Source organism: Vigna angularis, chromosome 3, assembly GCF_016808095.1.
Source record: "Vigna angularis cultivar LongXiaoDou No.4 chromosome 3, ASM1680809v1, whole genome shotgun sequence".
NCBI classification, from domain to species: Eukaryota; Viridiplantae; Streptophyta; class Magnoliopsida; order Fabales; family Fabaceae; genus Vigna; species Vigna angularis.
In genome coordinates, this window is record NC_068972.1 from 35,653,944 (window position 1) to 35,666,061 (window position 12,118).

A 12,118-nucleotide genomic window follows, 5' to 3' on the forward strand; every position below is an offset into this window, starting at 1 on the left:
ATTTTGCTTTCTCTATGATGGTTTTCTGTGCGTCGTGTTGTCTCCCTCCATTTTCGTAAAGGTGGTGTTTTTCGTAGACGTTACAGTGCGTAATGGCAAGGTCCGGCGAGCATTGTCCGACGACGAAGGTTGTCGTTCCATTTCGTTACATGATTTTTTGGTTTGGGTTTAGGTTTGGGGTTCGTATCGTTTTGTTTTGCTTATTGGGTTTAGTAGTTTTGCTTATTTTATTTTGTTTGATGCAGTTGATCGTTCGTCACTCTTTTTCGACAAAGTATATATGTACTTTGAACGAACGCTTGACAGACGAGCATCGGTCATTGATTGCGAAGAGCACTTAGGACTCACGAAGGCGTTATAAGGGAAGAACACTTAGGACTCCATACACCGGAACCGTAGTGCTTAGAATAAAAAATGAGTGATATGTGTATTGAGTTGATTAATGGAAAGTAAATGATCATTGTAAATAGATTAAGAAAACAAAGTGTAATGTATCGGATTTAGTTCAATAATATATAATTTGAGTTTTTGGTTTGGTCACATATTTTGTTTTTTGAATACCATTATTATTATGATTTGTGGGTTTGTGGATTTGAGTATCTGCTGAAGTTTTGTGTTCGATATGTTGCAGCTATGTTTGTAAGATGTTGGTGTTTGAGTGGTCTTACAGGGTAGTAGGTGATGTGATGTCACCCCAAGCAGTAGGGAAGAACCCATTCTCAGTGGGGGAACAAAGTTGGCAAAGGTCTAAGTTTGTCGTGTGAAAAAACCCTGCTGTAATCGTTTACACAGTCCTGGTAAACAATTACGCGAGAGAAAACAAGGTTTTGTACAGAAACCTCAACTGAAGTAGTCAGTCAGGTTAACATGGACGACCATTGTGAAAACCAGTATGATTGAGCCACATTTGCACTTGTCTGGGGAACATGTTAGTGTTTGACCTTTGCTAGCTATTTTACTGATAACTTTTCCCACCGACCTCCAAATGATGTGATTCTTTTTTTATGAGAAACTAGACTAAAAAATCTTTCCAATGACTACTAATTTGTAATTTTTGGACATCTGAGTTGGTACAGTTTATTCTTTCAAGTTAGCGTTTCATATATTCTTGCCAATTTTGACCTTTGCTTGTTCTTTTGCTCATAACTTTCTTCACCGAATTCCAAATGAGTTGATTCTTGTTTTGTTGGAATCTAGACTCAAAGACCTTTAGAATTATGCCTTGGAAATCAAGTTTACACCTTTTTTGACACTGTAATCGATTACAAGGACACTGTAAACGATTACACGAAAAAAAATCTGGTTTTGTACAAAAACTTGTGCTGTAGGAGCTAGTTGTGGGCACACAGGTAGCGAAAGACATTTTACGTTATTTTTCCATATTTCTTCAGTTGATGAGAGTTGTTTTTAGTGTTTAAGTGTGAGTAGAGGGAGGAAACTAGGGTTTGGGCAGTCCATGGTGAAGGAAAGACCCAATGTTGGTGTAAGACTAAGTTGGTTCAAGTGCTGAAACAAGTGCAGGCCATTTTGTGCCTTGTAATCGATTACAAGAGCCTTGTAAACGATTACACGAACAAAAGTCTAGTTTTGTACAAAAACTTGTGCTGCAGGAGCCACCTGTGCGCACATCAGTAGCCAAAGGCAATTTGAGTGAGATAACATGTTGTCAACTTTGACCTTTGCTGGCTATTTTAATGATAACTTTTCCCACCGACCTCCAAATGATGTGATTCTTTTTTTATTAGAAACTAGACTCAAAAAACTTTCCAATGACTACTAATTTCTAATTTTTGGACATCTGAGTTGGTACAATTTATTCTTTCAAGTTAGCGTTTCATATATTCTTGCCAACTCTGACCTTTGCTTGTTCTTTTGCTCATAACTTTCTTCACCGAACTCCAAATGAGTTGATTCTTGTTTTGTTGGAATCTAGACTCAAAGACCTTTCAAATTATGCCTTGGAAATCAAGTTTAGGCCTTTTTTGCCATTGTAATCGATTACAAGGATCCTGTAAACGATTACCACAATGTTTTTTTTGCAGATTAGCTCTGAACTTGTCCAACTTGGTCCCTTCAGTAAGAATGACTTCTTCCCCACTTCTTGGGGTCGCCTCCCATCACCTACCACTCTCTACCACCACTGAAACACCAACACCAAGTAAATACAAGTGGACTTGTGCCTGAAAGTAACAATTTTTGCCAATGATCACCCATGACACCACAGCTGACTACTTTAGTTCAACTTTCTGTGCAAAACAGTGATTTCTTTCGTGTAATCGTTTACCAGGCCACTGTAAACGATTATGTCGCAACCGGAATCGCGACGGGACGACAATCCAAAAAAGAAACGGGATTCGAAAAGAGATTTGGAGTCGCCACCATAGTTTATTCTGGAAAACTACGGAAAAACCATAAAATGATAAGACACGGTCCGTGAAAACCAGATTCTAGGTTCGGGAGTCGGTTACGTGTAAGGAAGGTGTTAGCACCCTACAACGCCTGCCTTAAGGCAGTACCTTTAACTAAATGCACGAATATGATGTGGTTTTCAAAATGTTTAACTATCCCCTAAAATAAAATTCTAAATAAACAAAATATATTTTTTTTAGTTTTTTGAGCCCGACAAGGATTGACCTTGCTCCTACGTATTCTCATTCAAAATGAGAAATCAGGGTTACGTAGTTCTTTTTGAAACTGTTTGAGAAATTTGTTTGGAAATTGTTTGAAAATTTATTTTGAAATGATTTTGGATTTTTGGGAAGTGAACCTGACAAGGACTAGCCTTGCTCCTACGTATCTCCACTTTTGATGGAGAATCAAGGATCACGTAGTTCTGGCTAGAAATTGTCTGTTGCCTTGAAATTGTTGATGTTTTTAATTTTTGAAGATTTTATATTTTTTGATATTTTTATAAAATAAACGGAAAAAACGGAAAAGGTATTTAGCACAAGGACGATGCGTGCAATCACACGTGTGCTCAACCTTTAAAATATTTTTGTAATTTTATTTAAGAAAGAAGAAAAGGTTTTTAGCACAAGAACGACGCGAGCGGTCACACGTGTGCTTAACCTTCAAAACGTATTTTTTGTAATTTTATTTAAGAAAGAAGAAAAGGTTGTTAGCATAAGGACGACGCGAGCGGTCACACATGTGCTTAACCTTTAAACGTATTTTTTTGTAATTTTTTATAACGAAGAAGAAAAGGTTTTTAGCACAAGGACGACGCGAGCGGTCACACGTGTGCTTAAACCTTTAAACGTAGTTTTTGTAATTTTTATAAGAAAGAAGGAAAGGTTTTTAGCACAAGGACGACGCGAGCGGTCACACGTGTGCTTAAACCTTTAAACGTATTTTTTGTAAATTCTTTATTTAAATCATAAATATTGCATTATTGAATATATATTTTAGGATAAGTAGATATCTAGAATAAATGGATAAAACAAAATAAAATAAGATAAGACAATAAACTAAATAAATAAAAAAATAAAAATAAAAATAAAATAAATAAAATAGGAAAAACAAAATAAAAAAAAACAAATAAGTAAATAAAAACAAAGCAAATAATGAGGGGTCCGAGAAAAAGGGTGCTGAACGTTCCGTCGCAGGCGACCGTGCAGTCTGTGCTCGTGGCCGAACGTACGTTGGGAAAAGATTCAGAATCACGAGCGCTCGTTGGGGAGAATTGACGAACGTACGTTGAGAAAAGGAGCCTGGATGACGAGCGTTCGTTGGGGAGAGCGGACGAACGTACGTTGAGAAAAATAGCCTGGGTGACGAGCGTTCGTTGGGTGATATGACGAACGGACGCTGAGAAACGGAGGCAGAACGACGAGCGCTCGTTGGTGGTATGACGAGCGGACGCTGGGAAAGGAGGTTGAATGACAAGCACTCATTTGAAAGATGACGAACGGACGCTGGGAAGTGGAGGCCGAATGACGAGCGCTCGTTGGGGACGAGCGTTCGTTGGGAAGATGGATCCCAAAGGGTCCGTCCAAGAAGTGGCCAGCCGGACGGACGTTTGGAGAGGAGGCCGATGACGAACGCTCGTTGGGGACGAGCGTTCGTTGGGAAGATGGTCACCAAACGGTCCGTCCCAGAAGTGGCCGGACTGACGTTTGGAGAGGAAGCCGATGACGAACGTTCGAAAAAGGCCTAATAACGTGCGTTTATTCTGGGCTTGGCCCACCCGGGTGGTTTCTAGCCTAGAATCCCCTAGGGGTTCGGCATCTTCCCTTCCATTCCTCACCCACTCAGATCCAACACCCTCCCGTAAGCTCACTCCCTCAGCTCACACACTCTCCAGAGACCCAAGGCCTCTTACTCTCTAAAAAGGCTCACCGCCGCCCATGCCAGCATTGGCCACCGTCGCCTCAACTAGACCCAACCACCGCGACAAAGATGGCCACCGCTTCCTCGATCTAGTCTACTCTCTACGCCACCGGCAACCCAGGACGCCACCCGTTGCCGTGCCAAGCTTCTCTCCTTCTATTTCCCTGTTCTAACTTAGTATTTTCTCTTTTCTTTTCGGGTGCAGAACAGGATGGGGGAAGAATGAGAAATGATGAAGAAGGTGTTTCTCTCTTCCCGTGGAAGAGGAATCAATTCGTGTGTGTGTGTGAAAAAATGAAAATGGCTTTGCGTGTCTTTTTTATTTTGAAAGATGAAGTCAAAGTTGGGTGGGAGAATAAGGTTCTGTTGAGCGAATGGGGGATAAAAAGTTTGTGTATGTGCCCGTGATGGTGAGTGGGAGTTGCAGCAGGGGATGAAGATGATCACAGGTATTGGAGACGTTGGAGGTGAAAATGAAAGATGAAAGGGATGAAGATGTTGGCCGTGAGGGAATATGGATGAATGAGGGATGACGTAGATTGGGGAATGGTGGGTGTGCCTGTGATGCGAGGAAATTCTGAGGAGGTGAATGCTTTGAGTGTATTGGCATGGATCGGTGATTTGGTTTGCATTTGATAGAGGTACGAACTGGTACGAGTACCGCGTTTGCTACGTGTTTTATTTACGTGTTTCCTGGGGTGCGGGGAATGGATGCTGCAGTTTTTTGTGTTGAGGGAAGACACCTATATTCTATTGTTAGTTATAACTGATGGATCATAGGGATACTACATTTTGGGTGTAGTTTTGATTAGCAAAGAGGCAAACGATTGTTAAACGTCCTTCATACATACTCAAACATATCCAACAAACAGTATCATTCATTCATACCCAACATCATTCGTTCGTATCCAGACACACAACAGAAGGCATGCATTCACTTAAGGCAAAGCCAAAAGCTCAGATAGAGAAACTTACCTTCGCAGCTTCAAACGAAAATCGTTCTTTTTGGTTCTAGCTCCCTCTGTCCTCTTCCAGTTATCTTCTTTTTGCTGTCTCACCCTCTTCCAAGCGTAAGAAAGTTGAAGGCGAATCCGTTCGGATGGTTCTCCTCTTGATTACTAAGTCCGGTGATCTGTGATGAGGGTAAGTTTCTCTCCAATTTATGGTGATCCCCCTAGTCTCCAATGTGATCTCCCTTTAATGACTATGATGAAAACTCTTTTCAAAAGCCAAACCCCCAAACTCCTCCCTGCCCTGCATCCTGCGCGCTCTGGGATATCTTCTGGCGTGGGATTTCCCTTTTGTTTTTTTCTTTTCTTCATGTTCACTGTATCTGGCAGAAGCTCGCTTTCAGAAAAAAAACCTTCTCTTTTTGATGTATATTTCTAGTCCTCAATAGAGAATTATAGGAAGAGGGGTCTGCCTTTTGCTACTGCCATTGTGAATGTCCATTTTAAGCATTGCTTTTTGTCAAACGCTGCTTCCTTGCTTTTTCTGAATGCATACTGCTGTTTTATGATAACGGAAAGGGTTGACCTTGTTTTTTTCTTTTTTTCTTTTCCTTTTTCTTCTTTTTTCGTTTTCAAATAAAATTAAATAACTAATATATATATATAAACACACACACACACATATATATATATAATAATAATAATAATAAAATAAATAAATAAATAAATAAGAAGGTAAAATTAAAATATAAATTAAAAATAAAAATGAAAGAAAATAACATAAAATAAAGTAAAAATAAAATAAATCTATTAAAATCAATCCGGACGAAATTAGGTGCTGACAGATTACCATAGTGTTTTTTCTGTAGATTAGCCATGCACTTCTCCAACTTCGTCCCTTCAGTAAGAATGACTTCTTCACTTCTTGGGGTCACCTCCCATCACCTACCACCCTCTACCACCAGTCAAACACCAACACCAAGTAAATACAAGTGGACTTGTGCTTTAAATTAACAGTTTTTGCCAATGATCACCTAGGACACCACAATTGACTGCTTTAGTTTAACTTTCTGTACAAAACAGTGATTTCTCTCGTGTAATCGTTTACGAGGTCACTGTAAACGATTACTGTCAACACTCAATTTTGTCCGGGTTGTAAAAAATGTGTTTTTATTGGTTTTCTATTATTTTCCTTTTATTTTATTTTACCTTTTGTTTTATTCTATTCTAATGTATTTAGGTCTTTGCTTTTAATTCAATTTCTATTTTATTTCTTATATTCATTTTGTTTTAATAGAGTTAATTAATCAAAATAATTGAAAAATTGAAAAATAAAATTAAAAAATAAAATAAAAATTAAAAAAAAAAGAGAAAATAAAAAACGTGGAAAAGGGCGCGTATGGGAGGCGTGTCTGGGGCGAGGGAGACAAGGTGGTTAGAAGGGAATATTTTCCAAGATTTTGGGGAAGGGGGATTTTGTTGGATAAGGGAGAGAAAAAGAAAGAGGGAGGACACGGGGACCATCATTTTGGGGAATCATCATCCAGATTCATCATTGGCACCGGCAGAGAAAGAGAAAGGCTAGAGGAGGTCACCGGATACACAACTAGCAATAGCAGCAGCCATAGCAGCAGGTAAGTCTTTTGTTCACCTGTGCATTCAGATTCATCAAGTATGCTCACTGCATAAGCTCCATTCACCCCTATCTCGCCAGCCCATACACCATTATCACAGAATCATCTATCCCACTCATGCTCATATGCACACTACACACTCATTGTTTCCAATACCGAATAGACAAGACTCAATCAACATTAAACCAATCAATAAACAATAAAAAAATTAGGGGAGGCAGAGAGGGAAAAGTGGTGTTGCGGGGGGCATTTGGCATTTGAGAAAATCCTCGAATGGGGAAGAAGAAGAGTGGCATCGGTGGCACCGGTGAGGTTAGTGGTGCGACGGCGTTGAATCCTGGCAGCCTGGGCTGTTGAGAGGGAATCTGGTGGCCGTGGAGATGACCGAGGAGGTAGATGAGGATAGGCACGGGGGGGGGGGGGAGGGGCATTATCGTGGCAGTGGTCGTGTTCGTCGTGGAGGTTTTAGCAATGGTGAAGTTGATGTTGATGGGTGTTGATGACACGAAGGGATCAGAGATGAAGGCGGAGGAGGACCTTCCCTGGGAATCGTTGTTTTCGAAGAGAGAAGAGTGGAGACGGTGGCGTCGTGGCTGGCGGTGGTTCTGGTGGCGGGAGTTGTCGCCGGCGAGGCCAAGGCGTGTTCTGGTTGAGGCGACGGTGGCCGGCTATGGCAGAGGCGCCGGTGAGTTTGTGGTGCCGAGCAGGAGACCTTGGGTCTCTAGAGAAGGCGTGAGCTGGGGAGTGAGGAATGAGGATGAACCTCCTGAACCCCTAGGAAATTCTAGGTTAGAAAGCATTCGACTGGGCCAAGCCCAGAATTAAACACACGTCCGGGAACCTTGGGAGTTTTTTTGGAACGCTCGTTATTTACACTCTTATCCAAACGTCCGTTCGGCCATTTCTTGGACGGACCGTTTGATAGCCATCTCCCCAACGAACGTCCGTTCGTCATTTCAATAACGAGCGTTCGTCATTGGCTTCCCTGTCTAAACGTCCGTTCGTCATTTCAATAACGAACGTTCGTCATTAAGCTTCCATTTATGAACGTCCGTTCGACATTTCAACAACGTTCGTTCGTCCTCTCCCTACGAACGCTCGTCATTCAGTTCCCTTTACCAACGTTCGTCCGTTATATCCCCTAACGAACGTTCGTTCTCTTTCGACGAACGTTCGTCATTCAGTTTCCATTTCTAAACGTCCGTTATATCCCCCAACGAACGCTCGTTATTCTGAATCTGTCCCCAACGTCCGTTCGGCCACTTCCATTTCTTTTGTTTATTTATTTATTTTTATTTATATTTATTGTCTTATTTTATTTCGTTTTATCTATTTATTTTAGACATCTACTTATCCTAAAATATATATGTAATAATACAATATTTATAGTTTAAATAAAAGAATTTACCAAAATATTTTAAAGGTTTAAGCGCACGTGTGACCGCTCGCGTCGTCCTTGTGCTAAAAACCTCTTTTTCTTTCTTATGAAAAGTATTACAAGAATATTTTTAAAGGTTTAAGCGCACGTGTGACCGCTCGCGTCGTCCTTGTGCTAAAAACCTCTTTTTCTTTCTTATGAAAAGTATTACAAGAATGTTTTTAAAGGTTTAAGCGAACGTGTGACCACTCGCGTCGTCCTTGTGCTAAAAATCTCTGTTTTTTTTTATAAAAATTATTACAAAAATATTTAAAGGTTTAAGTACACGTGTGACCGCTCGCGTCATCCTTGTGCTAAAAACCTTTTCTTCTTTCCTTAAATAAATTTACAAAAAATATGTTTTGAAGGTTAAGCACACGTGTGACCGCTCACGTCGTCCTTGTGCTAAAAACCTTTTCTTCTTTTCTTAAATAAAATTTCAAAAATACGTTTAAAGGTTGAACACTTGTGTGATCGCCCGCATCGTCCTAGTGTTCAATACTTTTCTCTCTTATTTACGTAATATTAAACGAAGGTATGAGTGCTCGTGCGATCGTCCGCATCAGCCTAGCACTCAATACTCTCAAGTCTTCCTAAATAAGTAGATAACGGTATGAGTACTCGTGTGATCGTTCGCATCGTCCTAGTGCTTAATATCGTTATTTCTCTTTTAAAAAATAATTAAAAATATTTAAATATCATTTTAAAGGTATGAGTACTCGTGCGACCGTCCGCGTCGGCCTAGTACTCATTACCTTTTTTTTCTCGAAAACATAAAAAACATAAAATCTTCAAAAATTAAAAACATCTGGTTTTTTTTTCAAACAACAAACAGTCTTTCAGGCTAGAACTACGTTACCCTTGATTCTCTATCAAAAGTGGAGATACGTAGGAGCAAGGCTAGTCCTTGTCAGGTTCATTGCCCAAAAATACAAAATCATTATCCATAATCAATTTCTCAAACAATTTATTAATCAAAATTTTCAACACAATTTCCAAAAGAACTACGTAACCCTGATTTCTCATTCTGAATGAGAATATGTAGGAGCAAGGTCAATCATTGTCGGGCCCAAAAAACTAAAAAACATATATTTTGTTTATTTAGAATTTTATTTTAGTGATAGTTAAACATTTTGAAAACCACATCAAATTTGCGTATTTAGTTAAAGGTGCTGCCTTAGGGCAGACGTTGTAGGGTGCTAATACCTTCCCTACACGTAACCGACTCCCGAACCCAGAATCTGGTTTTCGCGGGCTGTGTCTTATCATTTTATGGTTTTTCCGTAGTTTTCCAAAATAAACTATGGTGGCGACTCCAAAATCTCTTTTGAAAAACCCGTTTCTCTTTGGATCGTCGTCCCGTTGCGATTCCGGTTGCGACAATTACCACAATGTTTTTTCTGCAGATTAGCTCTGCACTTCTCCAACTTGGTCCCTTCAGTAAGAATGACTTCTTCCCCACTTCTTGGGGTCGCCTCCCATCACCTACCGTCCTCTACCACCAGTCAAACACCAACACCAAGTAAATACAAGTGGACTTGTGCTTTAAATTAACAGTTTTTGCCAATGATCACCCAGGACACCACAACTGACTACTTCAGTTTAACTTTCTGTACAAAACAATGATTTCTCTCGTGTAATCGTTTACGAGGCCATTGTAAACGATTACCACAATGTTTTTTCTGCAGATTAGCTCTGCACTTCTCCAACTTGGTCCCTTCAGTAAGAATGACTTCTTCCCCACTTCTTGGGGTCACCTCCCATCACCTCCCACCCTCTACCACCAGTCAAACAACAACACCAAGTAAATACAAGTGGACTTGTGTTTTAAATTAACAATTTTTGCCAATGATCACCCAGGACACCACAATTGACTACTTCAGTTCAACTTTTTGTACAAAATAGTGATTTCTCTCGTGTAACCGTTTACGAGGCCACTGTAAACGATTACCACAATGTTTTTTCTACAGATTAGCTCTGCACTTGTCCAACTTGGACCCCTTAGTAAGAATGGCTTCTTCTCCACTTCTTCGGGTCACCTCCCATCACTTACCACTCTCTACCACCACTGAAACACCAACACCAAGTAAATACAAGTGGATTTGTGCCTAAAAGTAACAATTTTTGCCAATGATCACCCATGACACCACAGCTGACTACTTCAGTTAAACTTTCTGTACAAAACAGTGATTTCTCTCGTGTAATCGTTTACCAGGCCACTGTAAACGATTACCACAATGTTTTTTCTGTAGATTAGCCATGCACTTCTCCAACTTGGTCCCTTCAGTAAGAATGGTTCTTCCCCACTTCTTGGGGTCACCTCCCATCACCTACTACCCTCTACCACAAATCAAACACCAATACCAAGTAAATACAAGTGGACTTGTGCTTTAAATTAACATTTTTTGCCAATGATCACCCAGGACACCACAACTAACTACTTCAGTTCAACTTTCTGTACAAAACTGTGATTTCTCTCGTGTAATCGTTTACGAGGCCACTGTAAACGATTACCACAATGTTTTTTCTGCAGATTAGCTTTGCATTTGTCCAACTTGGTCCCTCAATAAGAATATCTTCTTCGGGTCACCTCCGATCACTTACCACTCTCTACCACCACTAAAACACTAACACCAAGTAAATACAAGTGGATTTGTGCCTGAAAGTAACAATTTTTGCCAATGATCACCCATGACACCACAGCTGACTACTTCAGTTTAACTTTCTGTACAAAACTGTGATTTCTCTCGTGTAATCGTTTACCAGGCCACTGTAAACGATTACCACAATGTTTTTTCTGCAGATTAGCTCTGCACTTGTCCAACTTGGTCCCCTCAGTAAGAATGGCTTCTTCCCTACTTCTTGGGGTCACCAAACATAACCTCCCAACCAGTAATGACCCTTAAATTCACTTGTATGGTTTTTTGGTCAACAAATTCCACAACTTATATTCATTTTTGAAACCATTGCCTACATTTTAAATACTTATTAATATTCTACGTTCTTTTTTCAATATAACACCTTTATTCATTATAACACCTTTATTCATTATAACACACACAACGTAAAAAGAATTAAATTCATGACACCCAAACCGCCACCAGACTTCGAATCAGAAAAAAGATACAAGAATAGATGACAACGACATAGATGAAAGAAGTGAAGGTCAAATCCTAGAACAAGGTAAAATGCAACTAGGGTTAGAACGACAGAGAAGATAGAGGTTAAATCGAGAGAGAAGATAGAAGGGATGAAAGAAGTGTAGAGGTGAGAGCGAAAAAACGAAAACGAAAACTGCAAAACCAAAAATGTCAAACTTGTAAACTTTTCTTCCAATTTTGCCCTTAGTCTGATAACCTCTCTCTATTTTCTTTTTATTAAATTTGGCCAATGCAAAGACGCCACCTGGCCTTGTCAAATTGTTGGCAAATATTGGTTGTCGACATAACATTTTCCTTATAATATACACTTCCCCATTTGAAAATAACTGAAATTTCTAGTTTTGAAAGAAATTTAAACATGCTGTCTTGTTAGTTTTTAGTATCATTTTACTTTATTTTTAAAGAATTATATCAACATTTATAAATAAAAATTTTATTCAAGATATAAAATTATTTCAAATAACGTTACTTATTAAGAGTAAAATTTAAGTCTAATTCAACCTCACAAAATCGTTATAAGGTAGGTTTACATCCACTTATATACTCTAAATTAGTTTTATTTCTAGTGGATGTGAGACTTCCAATACATTCTTTTACAATGAAGTATATATATATATATATTGAACA